The 21,677-nt window shown below is 54.5% G+C and overlaps 1 protein-coding gene across 7 annotated transcripts in view; it reads right to left on the bottom strand.

Annotated features, from left to right (window-relative positions):
* The window catches only part of SP6 (Sp6 transcription factor), a 76,610-nt gene that overhangs the window by 7,325 nt on the left and 47,608 nt on the right, over positions 1-21,677 (bottom strand). Inside the window, exon 6 of one of the 7 annotated variants that reach the window (XR_010408578.1) lies at positions 17,598-18,521. The exons of the other annotated variants lie outside the window; for them this stretch is intronic. The gene's annotated coding sequence lies outside the window, so the exon portion shown is untranslated. Of the gene's footprint in view, positions 1-17,597; positions 18,522-21,677 lie in introns of those variants that run through there. 7 annotated transcript variants of the gene reach the window in all.

The raw sequence follows: 21,677 nt of genomic DNA, 5'->3' as shown, positions 1-21,677 counted from the left end.
TTAAGGATGATTCAATCTCACCTCTATAGCCTCGATTTCCATCACCATCGCTCTACACGGCTCGAATTTCCGTTGGGGACGTTCTCGAAGTGCCACTACAAAACGACTAAACTGAATCCACAAGCCCCTTGAAAAGCAGCCTTTGCCTGCATAGTTCCCCACCACCACCACCAAACACACACGGTCTTATATCCAGAGTCAATGTCTGATTCGTCGGTTTGTCTCCCTCTGTTCTAAGACTCAATTTCTTCATCTGGGCCACCTGAGTTCAAGTTGGGAGACTTTCCCGGGGCTTAAAGTAATTGCTGTACCTAAAATACTTAGCCCCTGGATCCCCCGGTAAGCTCACAGTAAAGGGAAGATGTTGTTATAATCATTAAATAAGTGGGGTTCCCAGCAAATGTTTATTGGATTAAGGTATATTCACAAGATCTTTGGACTGGAAGTTGGTGGACCTAAATTCTCGCCCCGGCCCTGGACTTGCTAAGCTGATCTGGTGGGTCAGGTTGCTCTGAGCCTCAGTTTCCCCCTGGGTTAGAATGCAGTTAGAGCAGCTGCCCTGCAGGGTAAAAGACAGGCGCTTGGGAAGCCTGGAGGAGCTGTGGCAATGTCCGGGATTGTACTTTCTGATCAGTGGCATTTCCTTCTTCCGGACACTCAGACCCCAGCGATGTAGGTTCTCAAGCACTGCTCTGGATCTTTGTGGCCACTGCCACATTGACAGCTCTCTATCGACATGGTTTTATCTCTGTTCACAGCCACATCCAGAACAGAGCCTGTGACTCAGGCCCCTGTGTTAAGTCTGATTTGACCCATAGGCATTCTCTGCCTCCTTCCTCCCTGCAGCCCACTGGCCTCTGGCTATTCCTGAAGCTACTGCTCTTAAGGGATCTAAGCAGGGATCTGAGTCCCCCCCATCCCATTTTTTTTTTCTAGGCACCAGATTATCTTATCTTCCTGGCTCCTTCTGCTCTTTCCTTGGAAAGCAACAGGGAAAGGGGTCCAGGCCCCGGATGGTAGACTTCCCACCCCGCTTTTATCCCAGGTCCCCTTCAACCCCACCCAGCCCTGACTGGCAGCCACCTAGGGTTCCCAGGAGCAAAGACCCTCCATCTGCCTGTGGTGCCTAATACAGTTGTCTCAGAAAACCCAGCCATCCTGCTTTCCTGTCGTGCCTAGCATTCTGCCTCTGACTCAGGGTGCTATCTTTCTTCCAGGTCCCCCTCTACTTGCCTTCTTCTGATTCCAGTCCTTTCCAATTTTCCACTTGCCAGATGGTTTCCTACTAAACAGTGCCCCTGGTCTGACGTTGACTTGACTGCCAATATCACCACTGCCCAGTATTCTTATGTCTTCTCAAAATTGAGCAATGCTGCCCACCTCATCTCCCACACAAACTGAGATTTTGCCCAGGACTTGGACCATTTCTGGTCTTTCTCCCTCATTTCCCCAAAGGGGTAAATAGATTTTGCCACAAGTGTCCAATCCTGCCACCCCTCTTCTCACACCTCATTTATACTCAGCAATCATTCTGCACCTGGAGCAGGTTAGTCTCCTACTCAAGACCACCATTTATTTACTGAGCATCTACTATGTTCCAGGTACTTTACACAAATATCATGAGGGGCACCTTAGTGGCTCAGTCATTAGGCGTCTGCCTTTGGCTCAGGTCATGATCCCAGGGTCCTGGGATTGAGTCTGCATCAGGCTCTCTGCTCAGCCAGGAGCCTGCTTCTCTCTTTCCCTCTGCCTCTCCCCCTGCTTGTGCTCTCTCTGTCTGAAATAAATAAATAAAATCTCTAAAAATGATATCTGTTTTGGGGGCGCCTGGGTGGCTCAGTCGTTGGGCGTCTGCCTTCGGCTTGGGTCATGATCCCAGGGTGCTGAGATCGAGCCCAGCATCGGGCTCCCTGCCCAGCAGGGAGCCTGCTTCTCCCTCTCCCACTCCCCCTGCTTATGGTCCCTCTCTCACTGTCTCTCTCTGTCAAATAAAATCTTTTTTTTTAAAGATTTTATTTATATATATATTTATTTATTTTTAAAGATTTTATGTATTTATTTGACAGAGAGAGACACAGCGAGAGAGGGAACACAAGTAGGGAGAGTGGGAGAGGGAGAAGCAGGCTTCCCGCCGAGCAGGGAGCCCGATGCGGGGCTTGATCCCACGACCCTGGGATCATGACCTGAGCTGAAGGCAGACGCTTAACGACTGAGCCACCCAGGCGCTCCCTAGATTTTATTTATTTATTTGACAGAGAGACACAGCGAGAAAGGGAACACAAGCAGGGGGAGTGGGAGAGGGAGAAGCAGGCTTCCTGCAGAGCAGGGAGCCCGATGCGGGGCTCGATCCCAGGACCCTGGGATCATGACCTGAGCCGAAGGCAGACACTTAACCGACTGAGCCACCCAGGCGCCCCTCTGTCAAATAAAATCTTAAAAAAATATATCTCGAATTCTCATGGGCATGCCGCAAAGTTGTTATTATTGTTCCCATTATACAGATGAGGAATTCTGCCAAGGATCAAAGAAGTTCAATGACCTGCTCAAGATTACAGAACTATTAAACGAGACAGAGAAGGAAACTGAGTCCAGATCTGTCAGGCTCCAAAGCCCTGTTCTGTCTGCCACTCCATCTGGCCTCGCTGGGGCAGCAGCGCTGCTGGGCCCCGGGAGTCCGGCTCCCCTAAATGCTGAAGGTAAAGAGGATAGCATTCTTCAGCTGATGTCCAGATCAAAGCCATCCATGATCCTGCCTTTAATAGGACAAACTGGTCCCATCTTGGATTGCTGGGACAAGCCACAGCTTTATCTGTGGCCCTTTCTAAACCTCAGTTGTCCTTCTATGGAGACCGCGCTAGGAAAATATCAAAGCTGGTCTGCCTATAAAAATGGTCTTGTGCAAGTCCTCATTTTACTGGTAGGAAAACTGAACCCCAGAACAGGGAGGCAAGTAGCTCAAAGTCATCGGAAAGTTAGAAGCAGAGCAGGGCCCAGAATCCCAGTCTCCTAATTCCTGGTTGTTCACTCTTCTTCTCCACTTCCCACCCCCACCTTCAGGCTGCACTTGGAAACCTGCAAACTAATGATCCTGGACACCAACACATTCCTCCTTTCCGTCCCTCTTCCTACCCTGCCCTCCCATGTTCCTGGGAAACTGGACAGAATCCAGAGCTGGGGCCAAAATGGTTCTCTTTCATGCATCTCTATTCATTCAGCCAACATTTACTGAGGGTTTACCTAGGGCCGGGCACTACACTGGACACTAATTCTATTATCCAAATTCAATATTATCCAAATATCACTAGCGTCCACATCTGTTTTTGGTCTAAAAGATGAAACCAGCTGAGGCCAGTGCATCTGTATGCTGGGGTACGTGTGTGTGTGTATGCACAGGTGCATGTGTGTACCCATCATGCCTGTGTGTACCAGGGGTTTGGAGGTGGGGTGTCTGCCCCCCCTCCTCCATCATAAAGGGAGTTCCCCATGAGATATGCACAGAGGTTTCTCCTTTACCACTTCTGCAGGTGTTCTATCATGCACGAACTTCCATGTGGCCAGTGTGTGCCCTGCGGGTCTATTAATATCTGCCCATCTTTTCTCTCAGAGTGAAGCCCCTGGCCGTCAATTAATGACCACTCCACTTCTCCCCCACATCTCAGCCTGGCCCAGTCCAAAGACGTCCAAAGGAATCCTCCTTGGTTCTCCATATAGATCCCCCCAGGATCTCCCTCTTATCTCTTCCTCCCAGATACAGAGAGAATCAAGCTTTCCAAACCCTTCTCAATGATCCCTCTAGAGTGGAGACTTGATCCTCTTGCCCCCTGAACTGGACAGGGAATGGCCCCTCTTACCAGTCCATGGAGCCCAGAGCTGGCAGCAGCAGTGAGGGGCAAGTGCGGGTGATGGGAGAGCCAGGCTTTATAAAGGAGGCGACAGCCAGAGCCAGAGGGGGGAGGTGAGAGTCGTGGGCAGGGCTGTTGCCAAGTCCTCACGGCCTCTCGGAAGCTTTTAGGATAATCCAGGAAACAGTGGCCCCCGGCTCTCCTGGGGGAGTGGTAGGGGGTGAGATCTGAGTTTCTGAGGTCTGCCAGGAAGGTAGGATTTCAGCTAGAAGAGGCAGCTGGGGGTGGGGAATGGAGGAACAGGACTTCCTTCCCTCCTTCCCTCCCCAGAGGTTGGATGGCAGTGGGAGAGGGACAAAGTGGTTCTCACAGGATCCAGCGGAGAGATCTTGGATGGCTGGAACTCTCCACATTCCATCTCCCTCCTTCTGAGGTTTTCTCCATGAATTTGATGGGAAGGAAAGAAGTACCACTTTTAAGAGACTTGAGACACACACACCCCCTTCTAGCCGATCGATCCCTCCCTGCGGAGCTCCCCATCAGAGAATGCTGTTCAAGTGGGGCTCTCCCACCTCTGCCGGAGCCTCTCTTCTCCTTTCCTTCATCCCCTTTTCAGTTACTTTCCAACTTGGAACCCCCAGGATCCAAAACAATCCACTTTTTGGGTCTGGGATCTCTCATTGTGAAATGGAGTGGGAAGACCAAGACCATCTCCCGGACTTCGGATGGGGTGGGGCAGCTTGGGTTGGACAAGAAGAGGTCACCTAAGACCAGAGGCGGAGCCCAGCCAAGAACTTTTACAGACAGTTCAGGAATCCTGGGACTCCAGGAGAGTGAAAAGCCTGGGAATACGGCCTGGAAAGGGAGATGGGGCCTGGAGCGGAATTTAGGTGGTGGCCCCACATCCCCAACCATTTACATGAACTTAATTTTAGGGTGGTTGTAAGTTTAGGCCTGTCAGCTAACAGGAGCATGTCCTGGAGCAGAGGGGGACAACAGCCCAGGAAGGAGAAAGGAGATGAAACAGAGTAAGACTGGTTTCCCAGAGCTCTCTGAAGCTAGCAACTCTGAGCCACATCAGAATGGCCTGGAGCCTTTTCAAGGGGTCACATCTCACGCTCAGCCGTAGCCCAGCACCCTTGGCCAGGCACTGCTGCACCCTTCCGGACCCGCACACGACCCAGTGACTTCGCCTCGAGGGCCACCTCCCCCCCACGGAGTCTAGCACAGGGTGAGTCAGGGTGCCTTCATCCTGAACTCTTGTCCCACCCCTCCCCCTACACCCCCAGAAATCTCTAGACTGGGGATTCCCAGTCCCTTCATTAGCTTTTCAGTAATTATCCTGTAAAAGCCCTGACAGGTCCTTCCTCTCCCCATTTCAGAGATGAGAACACTGAAGCCCAGAAGAGCGCTAAAAAGCTCAGCAGAGAGCTACCCATCAGGCGGGAGAGAGTAGAGCGGTGGCGGGGGACTTGGGAGGCAGAGCTGCACCCCTTCCTTCAGCCCTGGGCCAAGTGGGCAGGACAGGGCCAGCACAACTTCCCCCGGAGGACCCAGGCGTCAGGACTGTGGCAGGCTCCAGGGAGGGGCTTCCCTGTCCCTCCCCACCTTCCAGCCCAGAAAATCAGAGTGAGGGGGGGAAACAAGCTGGGGAGACCACACAGGTGGAGTAAATAATGTTAATACGGGAGCATTATCACTAGGGCATTTCCTCATGGATAAATGTCTCAAATACCAAAGGATGCCTCCAAATTATAGTTAATTACAGAGTTGATTTGCATAAATTATAAGGTGAGCATACAAATTCTTTCAATCGGTTCCATATGCTTAGGTAGCAGGTCCAGTCCAAAAGATGGGAGAATCTTGGGGTGGGGGGAGTTGGGGGGGAGAAAACGACTCAGTCCTTGGCCTGGACCTGCTGGCCCACACCCCTTCCCCCAGCCTTTGGATCAGTAAAGGGTGTATGGAGACCCTGACTGGTTTGCTGAGACAGGAGCTATTAACACGACCCAGACCCTATCTGGCAGGGGACCCCCTTTCCTCTTCTATTCGTACCTCCGGAACAACTGAACAATGTGCTTTCCCACCACCGATGAGGGGCGGGAGGGAGAGATGAGGTAGGACTGCTGGTGGTGGGCACAGCGGGGGGCCTGGAGCTCTGTGCTGGGGATGGGGCTCTGGAGTGGCGTCTGGGCTTCAGAGGGAAGGGGAGGAGTGCTGGAGGAGGCCGAAGGCCAGCGGGGTTAATGGCGCATCCAGGCCCCTCTCTTGCTCTCAGCTCCCCCTGGAGCCACGCCCTCCCCCAACTGCAGTCGTTCCCAGAGCCAACCCTGGATCCCAAGTTTGATGTTGCCGCTGCCTGCACCTTCCAGGTGGCTCCTCAGAGGCTCAGACTCCCAGACTTTTGTCTCCAGCTCCTGGGCCCATTTCCTCTGCCCTCGCCTCCCAGCCCCCACGTCCTCCCTCACCCACCTCTAGCAGCTAAGACCATACTTCCTCCTCCAGCTCTCGGGTTTGTCCCTCCCTCCTGGCCCCCATCCTCACCCAGAGGCCTGCCTCCTTCTGGTCCTCCACCTTTCTCCTCCTTACCAGCCTCCTTCCTCCAGGCACCCCATCTCCTCCACACTCCATGGCCAACTTTGCTCTTCCCATTCTCCAACAGCTTTCTGCTGCCCCAGCTGCTCACCTTCCCCACCTCAAACTTTCTTACCTCACACCACCCCACAAACCCTTACTGCATGTGGCTCTCTCATTTTTTTCCCCATATACCTGCTCCAAAGACCAAAGCTACTGGATTAGTTTAAGTAGAGACGAGGAGGCTGGGCTGAGGTCCCCCAGATGCCGTGGGTGAGAGTTTACCTTTGTCTTCTCATCCGAAAGTCAGCAAGACAGAGGGGGGAATGAAGAAAGAGCCTAAAATGGCTCCTGGTACTTAGTAAGTGCTTAATAAATATGTGTTGAATGAAGGGAGGAAGGAATTGGAAGTGGGCACTGGTCTGTGAAAATTCTAGGGAAGTGTCAACTTGGTGACAGGAATTACTTCTCCCCTGGAATATTTTTCAGGTCTCCTATGGGGTTTCTGCCACTTCTTCCCCAACCACCTAAGTTGTCCTTTATTTAAATAAACCAATAACAGATGAATCATGCTGAAATGCCACTCCGGCTTGGCCCTCTCCATCTTAAACACCTCCAGTGGCTCCCCAGTGCTACCTGGGAAGACCCCCCTATTTGGCCTCTGTCCCCTTTGCAATCTCCACCTCCATTGGTCCTTGTACAAACCCTCCAGCCCAGCCCCGCACGTCCAGCCACCAAACATGTCCAGCCTTCCTGCTTTTGCTCCAACTCTTTTCGCCCCTGCTGCCCTATCTGTGCCCCAGGAAAGCATATCAGCCTTCCAGCTCCTGGCTCAAAGCTTGCTTTCTCTAATGAGCTCTTCCCTTATTAGCACATCACTGGCTTGCTCCTCAGAACTTCCCAAGTACTAATTGCCACATGCCCCGTTTCCATGGAATTGTTTTCTTATCTTTCCCACCGGTCAGTAGGCTCCTGGAGGGCAGGGGCAATCTCTTCAATGCCATGCACTCCACCGGGCACCTTTCTCTGAGAAAGGTGGATAAGCCACGGCTGAATGATTTAGAAAATTGTTTCCCTGGAATCAAGGCTTCCAGAAGCTCCTCAGCTGGGGAGGGTAGCGGTGAGGGTAGAAGCCTGGGTCAGCTGGGAAGACACAACAGAGGCCTTGAAATCCAAAGATCCATGAAGGAAGTGAGCCCAGCTTCCCTGACATTCACACACACACACACACACACACACACACACACACCCTGCCGCCCTCCCCCACCCTGGCCCCTGCTTGTGTGATGGAGGTGGAGGGACCCAGCAGGATGTCTGGGACCTGCAGAGCTTGGGTGAGAGCTGAGGGATGGTGATGGGTTCTGCCCTGTCAGCCTGCTTGGAACAATGAGTTGGAGGTTTGGAGTAAAGGGAGCAGGGACAGTGAGCGGGAGTTGGGAGAAAGCACCGGCGGGCCAGCAGCCGTGGAGAAGAGCAGAGGCAGAAACAGCAGAGTCCTCTTTGTCCCTCTTGGGCACTTAAAATCCTCACCAGCGTGGCTGATTATGTCATGCCTCAGCTCAAAAACATTCAGTAGCTTCCCATTACCTAGAGGAGAAAGTCCATACCCTCCAGCCTGGAAGGTAAGCCCCATTCCCCATCTGATCTCAGCCCACCTTCCAGCTTCATCCCTCTCCCTCCCGGGGGCCGCCACAGGGGGCTTCTACCTTATTCTTATTGCCCACAGGTTTTTTTGTTGAGATTTATTTATTTACTTTAGAGGGGGAGGAAGGGCAGAGGAAGAGAGAGAAGTTCAAGCAGACTCCCTGCTGACTGCGGAGCCTGACTCAGGGCTCAGTCTCACCCCTAACCCTAACCCCAAGATCATGACCTGAGCAGAAATCAAGAGTTGGTCACTTAACTGAGTCATCCAGGTGCCCCTGTCCACACATTTTTATGACACATCATGTTCCTTATCTTAAATGCTCTTCCTCATTTCTCTGCCTAGGAGCTCCTATTGATCCTTTGAAGCCCAACTCATATGTCCCCCTCCTCCATGAAGCCTTCTGCAGTTCTCCAAGTTACCCTTTTCTGTGTCCCAGAGTCCTAAAATACAGAGGGCTTAACACCAGTGGGTGATAGCATTAGTTGTGTGTGTGTCAGATTGTGAGCCCCTCAGGAGACTGGAATTTTCTCTGGTCATTCTCTGGTCATCTTTGTACCAACCCCCCAGCATCTCATACAGTGACTAGTATGGAGTGTACAGTAAATATATGTTGCACTGGATTTATTTGCATCCTTTGCAGAGGATAAAGGGCTACCAGGGTGGAGGTTGGTGGGTTTTCTATAAATCCCTTTGTCACAGCCACCCATCGTCTGCCTTGTGGGCATCAAGATGCTGCCCGAAAAGTGTGCCTTGACCCTTCCTCTTTCACCACCCCCCACTGTGCCCAGTGTCCTTTCAGGAATCCAAGATCAGGCTGGCAACAAGGCACTGAGAGGCCCCGCATCCCGTGTCCTGGCCAGTTGGGCACGGCCACCAACCTGCAACCAGGGTCTCCCAGAGAACCTGCAGCAGGATCCCATGAGAGGGGAATTAGAGGGGAGGGCTTGGTATCAGGACCTGGCAGGCAAAATCAGGCAGGTAGTGGGGAGGGCGGGCAGTGCCCTGGAAAGGGGGCCGGTCTCATTGTTGTGGTCTGTCTGGGAGATTCCTCCCCTTTTTAATTTGCTTCCTGATTGAGGGGTTGGCTCTGCCTGCCCAGCTCCCCCATCATTATGTGCTGCCGGCGGCTCAGGTGCTGGCGAGCCTGGCGTGGCCCCTGGGTTATTACCTGGAGCTCTGGGGGTGGCAGAGGCTACCCCTCTGGCCGGGGTGGGGGCCTGTCTGGAATTTGCCCTGATCCTACCACCCACAGGACAGTCAGCCCGATGCCTAGCATAGTGGACACACTCAGGGTGAGGGTCTGTTTTTATGGGAGACAGCTGGTTCCAGGGAGACTTCGAAACCTGAAAGAAGGTTCATCTATCTGTAAAGCGCCTACAGTATTGATTCAGGAACCTGAGACTGTTCACCCCAAATCAGAGCTCTTCCCCAAAGGCTGATGAAAGGTCCTGAAGTTAGACATCAAGAAGAACTTCCCAGCCATGTTGGCAATGAGAAAGAGAGGGCAGTGCAGCTTGGTGATTTCCACCCCGAATTCTCCCTCTACTGCAGCGTTCAGAAAGCCGAGTCCTGGAGGAGCAGGAGTGTCACTGATCCAAGAACCCATGACGACCAGAACCCAGAATCTAGGAAGTTCCTGTAGTGTGGGCTCTCCTCACTGATGCCCGGGAGGGTTAGTTAGACCTCAGACCTCTGGCCAGCCGCCCTCGGGGGGCACAGCCTGGAAACCTGCAGGGGAGAAGCCGTGCCTCTCCCTCTCTCTGAGTCCCCAAGGCTCCTGTCCTTTACCCCATCTCCGATTGGGCCTGTAGGCTTCAAGGACAAGAGATAATATCAAGACAAACAGGAAGTGCTGAATTAGAGACATGAAGTTTGCTGTTTCAGAGGGCGCCCCGCGCCAAGCCACGGTGCCAGGTTGGCAGCCCCGGAGCCCGGCGTCTGCCTGCTCTCCACAAAGCAGCCAGGGGCCCCTTCCCACCCTCACTCGGGACCCTGGCGGGAGGGCTCCCTGGGGAGGAAGGGAGCGGGGAGGCCGGGCATGGTGGCGGAGCGGTTGAACAGTGATTCTGTTTTCTCCACCCCAGCTGAACTGTTGCAGTGTCGCCTCTGATTCACCCTGAGCCTTTAGTCACTCATTCAGCAAATACCCGTGAGCGCCTACTCTATTCCAGGCATGTGCTGGGCACAGTCCCTTCCCTGTGTCTCTAACACACCACTCACTCAAACGGAAGCTCCAGGGAGGCAGGGGCTTCTGTCCACTCCATTCCCGGGGCTCGGAATGGTGCCTGGCACTCTCTGAGGGCGTTGGAGGTTTGTGGATGAATGGAAGTCAGGATGGACGGGTGGAAGGCGGGCAGGCAGGCAGGAAGGAACCCTTAGAATGGATCTAGTGGGACCCCAGGATTTTTCAGTCCACTGGACTCTTAATGAGGACATTGATGATCCACAGATGCTCTTTTTCCCATCCTGGCTGCCCCCACATGATTCTTTGAGTCTTGACACTAGGAGGTAGCCATGGTCCATTCTCTTGCTGGGATTCCACCCAGGAGTTCTGCCTCTACACTGTAGTCAGAGGATGAGGAAGGCGGGCTGGTGGGACAACAGGGGCCGTGCGTGCAGGAAAGCCCACCAGGCCCCTCCCTGGGGAATCGAGGTGCTCCCTCGAGGTCGCCCAGGGCCTGTGAGCTGACTGCTCTCCTGGGTCCTGGCGAGCCGCCCTCTGCCCCAGCCTTCCTCCATCCTCGGTGATGGTGCCAAGTGAGGCTTCAGGCCGGCAGAGGCTGAACTGAGAGCCACCCCACCTTGTTCCTGCGGCTCCATCTCCCCGATCCACACCCAAGAGGTGAGATCCTGGGGCAGTTGGCATCTGACAGCCTGGCATCGACTCATGCCAACAGCTTGGAAGCTGCAGTAATTAGAAGGGAAGAGGGAGAGAGGGGGAGAAGAGAGCGAAGGCAAGCTCGGAGAGAAACCTTCTCCTGCCTGCCGCAGGGCAAACTACTTCAAACGAATTCGTTTCGCTCTTGTGAAACTGAAGACAATTTCCTTTTCTGTCATAAAACAAATTATTGCTCATCAGGAGCACTGGGCTAGTCTCTCTCCCCAGGGTTTGCTCTTACTCCCATGCAAAGCCCCAGGTGGGCAGGAAGATGGGGAGCATCAGGGGAGGGGGCCCAGAGCACAGGAGGGGATTCAGTGGGAGGCTCTGGGGGTGGGTAGGAAGAAGGTGTGGAGAGATTAATGTTCCCATCAGGAATGAAATAGCCCAGTATCCCCCTCATCAGCCTCCTCCACTGACCTGGGAAAGGGCCCAGGACCATCCCACTGGCTCTAACCCCCAGCGCTGAAAGGGACCCAGGAGGTCATCTCATCCATCCTCCTGCCTCAGAGCCAGCCTGGAGGAGGCTCCACCTCCTCCCTCAGGCACCTGTTCCTGGGGTGGGGTGGGGGCGGGGACAGGAAAGGGGAGCCCAGAGAAGCTGAGGAACTTGCCAGAGATCACTCAGCAAATTAATTAATGGCAGATCCAGGATTAGAATCCAGTGGGTTCTCTTCCAGGCCAAGATTGGAGGCTGCCTGGGGACTTTTGTTAGCACTTTTTTTTTTTTTAAGATTTTATTTATTTATTTGAGAGAGAGAGAATGAGAGACAGAGAGCATGAGAGGGAGGAGGGTCAGAGGGAGAAGCAGGCTCCTTGCTGAGCAGGAAGCCCGATGCGGGACTCAATCCGGGGACTCCAGGATCATGACCTGAGCCGAAGGCAGTCGCTTAACCAACTGAGCCACCCAGGCGACCCTTTTTAGCACTTTTGACGACTCTGGATTGCTCCAGTCAGTCCACGGCATCCGAATCCTACTGCTAGGCGAGTAGAAAGAGGGGACGGGCGGATGGAGCAGGTTTCCTCTTCCCTCCACGATGGGCTCCCACAGAAAGTCCTTGCTTCGGTAAACTCTTCCAGGGAACCTCTGGTCAGACCCACCACAGGAGCCGTGGGACTTTCTCTCTTCCCACCCTACCCCTCCCTACGCTTTCCTAACTCTTCCTTTCTCTTCACTGCCCTGCAACCTGGGCCCGAGCTCAGGGGAGACACACTTCTTATTTCTGCTTGCCAGTTCTTTCTCAGCACCTCCCCCTGATAATCACACTCATCCCCTCCCTCACCTCTTCAAGCCCCGCTGTCATGGACTTTTCTGGGGTGTTTCTAATCGGGGTGGGGCGAGATCCAAACCTCATCCTCTGAGAACTGCTGGCTTACCTCAGCAAGAGCCAGCACACATGCCAGGAGAGACACTGGCAGACTCTGGCTGAAAGGGGGGAGGGCATCAGGACTGGGGAGATAGGCCAAGGCGCGAAGGAAGAAGCAAGGCCCGGTGAGGGCTTCCTGGAGGACAGAAGGAAGATGTGAGGAGGTGTTTGGAGTAGAAAATCTAAGCTGCAGAACTCTTGGAGATGAGGAGGAAGATGGGCCCAGGTTGGGGAGGCATGCCTGGGAAGGGACTGGGAGCCAGGACAGGCAGGCACCTAGGAAGGTCCAAGAGTGGCAGCCATTTCCAGTGATGTGGAAACCGAGTTTTAAGCCAGGGTGGATGGAGAAATGTTTGGGACTGGCTGCCAGACTGGAGCAGCCAGATATCTGTGGGGAGCAAAGCGTTGGAGATGGCGTCCGAGGGCGGAAGGGAGACGGGAAAAGTCACCCAGCCCACCTCTCTGCCCCCGGGGCACACTGTTCCTTTCCCTCCCAACTAGTTGGCCAGCACTCTTGCTCCCAGGGTAAGTGGGGCCTACCACCTGCCCAAGTTCTTCACTCAGTAACACCCCTAGAAGGTCCTCCTTGGGTCCAACCACAATTCCCCTAGTGGCCAGTGGGGGCTTGGCAAGGAGAGGGGCAGGAGGGAGACCACAAGCAATCCCCCCCCCCCCCCCCCCCCCCGCCCCGTGGTTTCCCCCTGGTGGGGAGAGAGACAGGCAGGAGGTGAGCAGAGGGCAGGGCTGGGAGAGGATCGTGTCAGGGCGAAGACTGTGGCTCATCGGACACGCCACGCTGGGAATCTGAGAATCCGCAGTGGGAATGGGCCAGGCTGGCAGGAACAAAGGATGAAAGGGAGGTTGAACGACCAGCTGGGACATCCACACCCACTGCTGACGTACATCAGCTCCAGTGACCTCAGCCAGCCGTCAGACCCCATCTCATTGTGCTGTGCCAGAGGGGTCCCCCTGCACCCAGCCCCTTAACAGGGCCTGAGAACATCAGGGAAGTCGGTCAGACTCCCAGAAGGACCTGCTGTCAGGATGAGTTTGGGGAATGACCTTTCCTGAGATGGACAGGGTCGGAGGAGGGGATGCAGGGAGGTGAAGAGAAATGACAAGGCTTAGGTAGAAGGAAAAGGGGGGGCAAGCGTGATGGCTGGGCCCCTTGGCCTGAGGATCAGAATACCCAGGATCAAAGGTTCATGTCTAGGTAAGGATTCTGACGATGGGAGGGCAGGGCCCAGGTTGGCCTGGAATATGGAGGATTGGGTTAGACACTGAGAAGAACTTCCTTGCTTTGGGGTAATAGGACCACCTAGAGCCTGAGTGCAGAACCCCACCGACAACACGGGAAGTGTGCAATTATGCGTCCTGTGCAAGGGCAGATGGCCACTTGCTCATCTCGCCAGTCAGGGAGCTTTGACTCTCCCACCCTGGCTCCCCAGACCCACCCAGCTTCCTGGGCTTCCCAAAGAAACCCATCACCAGCAGCTCAGCTGGTCCCTTGGACCAGGAGGGATGTGGAGGACTGTGATGTTAGGGTGGTGGCTGCCTCCCACTCACCCCACTGTGGAGAAGGAATGGGCTCTTACCCCTTTTCTCTCCCAGCCTTGATGCTGGGGGCCTGGCAGGGGAGAAGCCCTCCGACTGGGGAGCTCGTCTGCTTCTAAAGAGCTCAGCCCCATTGGAAGCCCTAATCAGACCCTCAGGTACAGCCACCTGCACGTTCCTCCCCTCCGCCCTTCACACCTGCAGACGTGGGTGGATATGGCTCCTTGCACAGAGTTCCGCACGGAATCATGCAGGTGGATCCCCTGCCGTCACGCACACACACACACGTGCGCGCACGCACGTGCATGTACACCTCACTCACCCACATGCCCTCCTGGGGCATCCCTCACTGAGAGGCTCATTCAGACCCCAGTGCAGACAAGTGCTGCAGAATCACTCCACTCATACACCCGCGGCAACCTCTAGGGCACACGCGGGTGCACACGCTCATGCACCGGCCCATGCCCCCCTCGCTGTGTTGCTGGCACGCACGCGGTGGCCACACACACTCTCCTGCTGACATAAGGCCTTCCCCCACTCCAGAGGAGCCCTTCGCTCATGCGCTTCTATCACACTCTCTACTCCCACGCTGCAGCCCGTGTACTGAGCACCTGCTACGTTCCTGGGCGGGGCTGAAGGCACAACGTGGCGCTTCAGCGGATTTGCTCACATGGTGAAGGGAGACTGGAACTAATTTTTTTTAAAGATTTATTTATTTATTTATTTATTTTTAAAAGATTTTATTTAGGGGCGCCTGGGTGGCTCAGTCATTAAGCGTCTGCCTTTGGCTCAGGTCATGATCCCAGGGTCCTGGGATCGAGCCCCGCATCGGGCTCCCTGCTTGGCGGGAAGCCTGCTTCTCCCTCTCCCACACCCCCTGCTTGTGTTCCCTCTCTTGCTGTGTCTCTCTCTGTCAAATAAATAAAAAAAATCTTAAAAAAAATAAACAGATCACTGCAAAGCAGAGTATCACGTGCTGGAAGAGGCATAAGCATAGAGAACTGGGGAGACATACTAAGTCTTGGGGGTCCAAAAAGCCTTCCCTCGCAAAGTGGCAACTTTCCCACACTCAAATAAACCCCTGCTAGAGGCCAAGTGTTTTATGTGCATTGTCTTATCTATTCTTCACAACCACCCTGTGAGGTAGGCATGCATATCCCCATTTTACAGGAGAGAAAACTGAGGCTTACATAAGTAACACGCAAAGTCATGCAGCTAATAAAGTAGTGCAACATGGATTCCAACCCAGAGCTGCCTGAATCAGAGCCCACGTGCTCATGGTCACCATTAAACCAGCTCCGTCATAGATTTGAACTTTCGCACCCACAAGGCCCTCACCTACTCCCTGGTGCCTCTCAGCAACCCTCCTAATGCTACCCACACCCTCCGTCTCCCACCCCTCAGGTGCACACACAGGCCCACCTCCCAGCCTCTGCTCTCAGGCACCCTCCCTCCCAGAAGACAGGGCCACTTGTCCCTAGAGGAGCCCTAATTGGCAGGTGCCGAGGCTGCCGCCAGAGCTTTAGAACAGGCAGAAGGGAGGGAGGAGAAGGGTTCCTGAGGCAGGGGGCTTGGGAGCTGGGATGGGGGAAGAGGGAGGGGGCTGGCTCCAGTGCCCTCTCCTCTGCTCTGCAGGTGTAATTAGCCCTGGCAGATGAAAGGGCGTCTTTGAAAGCGGGTGAGATCCTTGTCTGTCAGCAGGGCGCTCTGGGTGGCATCGGCAGCTTATCCTGAAACCACACACGGCACCAGAGCCGGGCTGTCTGGGTGCTGCCCGGGAGGCGGAGAGGCGGACCCCAGGGGTGTGGGCCCTGGACTCCCCACTCCCCAATATCTCAGCCCTGAGCACCCTCTTTGGGCAGGAGCGTCTCAGAACAGAGAATCCTTCAGAGCCTGGCAATGCCAATCCCATAGGCTGTTGCCCCATCTCTGGGGCCTGAGGGCACAGGGTCCTCCCCTCCCCCGCCAAGCTGGACAGGAGGCCAAGGACAATGGCTCTAGGCAGTCCTTTCATCCTGAGATCTCAAAGCGCCATCTAATTAACCCCGCCCAGGTCGGGGACTTCCTCTGGAGTCCCTTTGGAGGGGTGTGGTCTGGGACCAACAGTTCCCAGATCCCAGCTTGGATAGGAGGACAAGGTCTCCCAGAATGTTCATCCTGTTTGGGACCTGGGACTCTAGAGGACTGGTGAAGTGGGGGTGCTGACACCAAATTCGGAAAGGTTCGAGGACAGAGGATCTCAAGGGAGCCTAAGTTTGAGACCTGCAGAGGCCAGTCTCTGATACATCCCATTTCTCTCCTCACAGATGTGTTCAAACTCAAGCAAAGGCTGGATCTCACAACCATGTGGAGTGAAAGAGGCCAGACACAAGGGTGCACAGTACATGTCTCCATTCATATGAAGGTCAAAAATAGGCAAAAAAAAAAAAAAACTACGTTCTTTGAAGTCAGCGATTCTATTACCCTTGGGCAGTTTAGTTCAGAAGGGGGCACAGTAAGGGCCTGGGACAGTGGTAATGTTCTGATCCTTGAGCTGAGTGCTGGTCACCCAGGTGTGTTCATTTGGTGAAAGTTTATCCCACATTTTACTTACAATTTACTGAGATCGTATATTTATGACATTTTTCTATTTGCATGTCATAGTTCAATAAATGTTCACGTTAAATTTTTTTTTTACACATCAAACCAAAACTTTGTTTTATGATTCCTTGAAGGGGCTCTCACAGCTGTCTCCTTCCTCAGCTGGAAGATCACAGGGGTCACTCCAGAATGAAAACCTGGTGAGGCCAGATTCCTGGAGAATTTCTTGACTATGTGTGTGTGGGTAAAAAGCAGGGGGTGGGGGAATGTGGAGCTGTGCAGAGTCAACATATTGGTATAGGATCCTGCACCCCTTTCCCTATCACCCCTCCCCAACACTCACACAAACACTAATCAGTTCTACTTTGCTGAAAGCCAATGGATGCTTTGATGCTAAGGGAGCCAATGAGATTTGCCAGGATCCCTGCTTGCCTCTGCCCCACCCCCTCTATCTGCTCCTGAAATCCATTCCCAGTCCGGTCCCACCCTCCCCCCCACCCCCCACACACACCCATGGTCAGCTCTGTCCCTTTCATCTCCCTCCTCTGCTTCAGGGCCTAAAAGAGGCAGCTGGGGAGAGGTGGAGGGGTGTTTGTGAAGGAGGCTTTGGTCCCCACCTCATCAAATGACATCCTTGCTTCTTTGTCCTTCTAACCCTGGAAAAGGGCAGGAAGCATTACATTCTTCACTGCCGCTGAGGGAGAGGGCTTTGAGCTGGACCTTCAGGGACAGCTTCCTGATAACAGGGACGTTAAGAAATCCTTGGAGAGAGTGAGAACAGAACCAGGAGAAAGATGAAGGTTGCTTTGAATACTGACCTGCCTAGAGATGAGTCCTCCTTACAGCGTCCTAGGCTTGCTGGTGTCCCACTGCAATGAACCCCTCAACCAAGCATGAACACAGCGAAGGTTCTTGCTCCTGACATCACATCTCCTGCTGGAAGGGATCCTAAATGTCCGGGTTTCCTAGCTGGTACTCCAGAACCCACAGCCATACCAGATACTGAAACTCTGCCTGTGTTAAAAGTGACCTCAGGAGGTGCCCACCCTTTCCTGTTCTGAACTCGGTGGGTGTTCCCCTGGTGACCTGGTCTCCACTGGTTTGCCTGGCTCCATGATTGAGTCTAGAGCTCATCTTCTCTAGAATTTTCTGGCAGATCCCAGCCCTCCCAGAACTCATTTTCTCTAAGTAGCTCCCCTACAACATGCTGAGAAGAGGGATTTGTACTGTTGTGACCTTCCTGCCGGCAGGCAGAGTCCATAACGTCCTCAACTATTCCCAAGGATCTGTGTTCGTTTTGCTCACTAATTGTATCAGAAGCACTCAGAACAGTGTCTGGCACATAGTAGGAGCTCTAAAAACATTTATTGTTTGATGAATGGTTCTTATGCTCAGAAAGTCCCTCCACCAGAAGTCCATCCTACATCCCTCTTGCTGCCACTTATTTGTTTTTTTAAACTTTATTTATTTATTTAAGTACTCTTCACCAGCATGGGGCTTGAAGTCAAGACTGGGAGATCAAGAGTTGCATGCTCTTCCAACTGAGCCAGCCAGGCCACCTCCCACCCCACCCCCCATTGCTGCCATTTAAATTTTGAATTGTCCTGGCCTCAGAAGAGAGGGGTCCTCTGCCATCAATTATGATCGAGCGCCTACTGTGTACAAACCTTTGTGATATGTGACTCTCTTCAAAATTTGTCTTGGCTCATCACGCTGCTTCCTACTGTCCTCCCACCTCCCCTCCAAGTCCAGCCTTTATGCAACTTCAGTGGTCTATTCGCCAAGAGTTAACCCAAGATTTAATAAAATATAACAAGAAACGAGAGGTTTGCTATATTTGTCCGTTCTATTTCTTTTTTCGTCTCCATTTAAGAGAAACGGAAACCTCTCCGTTTCTCCGTCCTTTCCTCTCTGTGCGCCTCTGGCTCGCTGCGCAGGCTTCTCTGTGGCCCGGGTCTCTGCTTCTCTGCTGGAGTCTCCCCCCTTTATCTTGGGGAGTGTCTCTCTGTTTCTTCCTTGGTGCGTGGCTGTGTCTCAGGCTCCCGGGCTAGCTCCCCGGCTCGCTCTCTCTTCTCCGTTTCCTTTACAACAAACAGGTAAACAGGTGACCGAGAAGTAGGAAAAAAAGAAGCTAGAGTGGAGTGTTTTCTCCCAGGTATCGGGGTCGCAGGTAGCTCCAAGCCTAACTGGGAGCAAGTCCCGACAGGTGCAACGCCCGTCCAGATGTTGCGCAACGCGAGGCGCGTGCCCGGAGCCCAGTCCTGGGTCCGGTTCCCGGGCTGAGGACGGGGGTGGGGGGTGGATTCAGACCAGAAAGATTCTTTCAGGTCCCCGTCTGGGAGACCGACCCCCGCCGGCTCAGCTCCCGCCCACCCCGGCTCCGGGGCCGTAAGGGGAGGCCGAGCGGCGGCTTGCCGGAAGGGGACAGTTTGGGACCCGGGAGGGGAGTTCCCCGCGTCTGGGCCCGTGGGGGGAGCTGCAGGCCGGCGGGGTGAGTAAGGCCCAGCGGACGCAGGAGGCTCAGTGGCGGCGGCGGCGGCGATGGGGAGGAGGGTAATTACGCAGGGAGGCTCTCGCCACAGCACGTCCCCACAAATGAGAGGCCCCGGGCCCCAGACACCACACAACAAAGCAGGAGGCAATTATTTGGCTCCAGTGGGAGGGGACAGCCCTTCGCCGGCCCACTGCCGCTGAGCACCCGGCCTCCGCTGAGGGCGCTGGGGGGCGGGGTGGGGGGCCGGGGCCGCTCTCACCAGCCCCCTGTGAGCAGGGGAGGGCCCGAGGGACTCCCGCTGGGTCACCCTCAGAGGGGGTCCACGTTTCGGAAGGCAGAGCGGTAGGAGGCCCTGGGCATGATTAGAGCCATCCCTCAGCCAGCCGGGAGCCTCCCCCAAGGCCTCAGGGGAGGCCTCCTGGGCACCCCACGGGAGAGAGGCCAGGAGGGCCCGGGGCGCCCGCTGCAGCGTGGAAGGCGCTTTGTCGGTTCCGGGGGGAAGCCAGTGGCCAACATCTGACCCCCCCGCCCCCTTCCCCAGCTGTGGCCACACAACTGGCAACCAGAAGCCTCTCAGGCAGGTGGGGAAACCACAGAGGAGGGAGCGGGAGCCAGGGAGATTCCAGAGCACGTGGCCAGGCCTGGAATTCACGCAATTGATATGCAAATCAAACGCAAATTGGTCCTCTTTCCCCCCACCCCTCAAAAATCATCCGATCGGGGCCCCTGTGGCAGCAGAGCATGCCCGATCAGCTGGGGGTACCCCAGCCTCTGCTGGTCTCCCTCTCCTTCTCCAGCCACCCATGTTTGCTTCAGGAAAACTGTTAGCGAGTCCTACCAATACCTTGGAATCATGAGGAACCTTCCTGCCAAGGACTTCCCCCTCCTTGATGAGAGAACCCAAAGTACAGATGGAGAAAAAGAGGCCTTAAGAGATTCAGGTACTTTCCCCTGTTCTAACAAAACACCTGGAGGATAGCAGGGCTCCTAGAACCTTCTGACAACGGCCCTAGGTTATCAGCATGCCAGCTGGGGGAGGAAAAGGAGAGCAGGACTAGGAGCCCTAAAATCTGCTCTCTGGTCTCAGCTTTGCCCCTAACTTGCTGGGTCACCTCAATCCTGTCACTTCTCTTCTCTAAGCCTCAGTTTCCCTGAATGTCAATCCTGTCACTTCTCTTCTCTAAGCCTCGGTTTCCCTGAATGTCAAATGACCATCTCTGGAGAAAAAAAAAAAAAAGGCTCTTCCAGATGTGGAGTCCTCTTTTTGCACTGCGGCCCTCCAGGGTTGCTGCCCAGAGGCCCATGAGCCAACTGTCCCCTTCTTTGTCCTCACCAGCTCTACCCTCACTGCCCCAGGCCAACCAAGGATGAACCCTGAACCCCTGTCTTTCTCCATCTTCAAAATTTCACTCAAAATCCACTTGAGGGAGCCTCCTCTGATTAATTCTGCTAAACTAATTGCTCCTTTATCTTGGGGTCCCCTCCGTCTATGAAAGGCCCAGCATTCACAGCTGTCCCTTATGTTTGCCTTGCTGCTATGTTGCTGAAAGAGCTTCTAAGTAATTTTGAAAATATGTATCGTGTCCCATTGTGTCCCCCACCACCCGACCCCAGGATGGAGGCAAGGGTTGTGTCTCCTCCATGAGACTAAGGACTTCCCATGGACTTGAGTTGTGTCATTGGGACAGAAAGCCCCCATCGGGGTGGGACTGTGTCTCTGCCATCAGATTAGGACTTTTCCCTAGGGTGGAGGACTCGGCCTCCTCTATCTGCCCCAGCCTGGATTTGGCAGGAGCCATTTGACAGTGGGGAGGGACCCAGACAGCCTGCCTTTCCCAGGTCTCCACTGGCCGATTTCTCATTTCTCAGCTTCCCCTTCAAGCCCGAGCAACAGCCAGGGCGGCCGCTTTCGCCATCACCCTCTCCTGCCCAGGAGTGATTCTGCCTCTTCCTTGCTCAGGAAACTGCTCCAGCACTCTGCCTCGTCCCCTTCCTCCTCCTCCTCCTCTCTCAGCCTCCAGCCTCCCAGTCCCTCTCTAGGGCCTCAGGGCAAGTATTTGCCATCTGCCGTACTGGTGCGTTCCTGGGGCTGGCTCCAGGCTCCCTGGGAGGCCTGAGAGCCCTGCTCAGCTGCCCTTCACCCTCAGGGCAGCCTCATTACCCCCCAGAATGCCTGGGTCCCTTGCTCTCTCCCCTCCCAGACGTCCTGGCGTCTGCAATGCTGGGCTCCTCAAGTCCCAGACTGCCCTCTCCACTCTGGAGCTGGAAAGCCTATCAGAGTCAGCCTGAGGGGCCCATGCGAGCTGCGGGCGGCCTCCGGTGCTTCCCTCCTCCACATCTCCGTCACCACCTCAGGGAGCCTCCTCACCTTGGAACCCCACCGCTTTATATTCATCTGCAGACTACACTTTTTTTGGTCCAGTCCAAGCAAATGAATGTAAATGCAATGCAAGCCGGCTGCGAAGAGGCAGCAACACGGAGTGGCCCTGCCCCAGGGTAGAGGACTCCTCATCTGGAAGAGCCTCGCCTTTCTTTCCAGAGATGGTCATTTGACGCTCAGGGAAACTGAGGCTTAGAGAGGAGAAGTGATTTATTCGGGCATTCCTGGCTGGGATGCCTAGTCCTTTGGAAAATTCCAGGAGCCGCTGGCCTGAGTTGTGCAACAGGTGTGCTCTCCTCTTCCCCCAGACCTCGTTTAGCTGTGGCTCCTCTTTCAGTTTCGGTACTTTTCCTTCTCTGTGAG

Source organism: Mirounga angustirostris, unplaced genomic scaffold (genome assembly GCF_029215605.1).
Source record: "Mirounga angustirostris isolate CCGP_5_RB_7025 unplaced genomic scaffold, mMirAng1.0.hap1 SCAF_17, whole genome shotgun sequence".
Lineage (NCBI taxonomy): Eukaryota > Metazoa > Chordata > Mammalia > Carnivora > Phocidae > Mirounga > Mirounga angustirostris.
The sequence above is the reverse complement of the archived record's forward strand: the minus strand, read 5'-3'. Positions and strand labels throughout refer to the sequence as shown.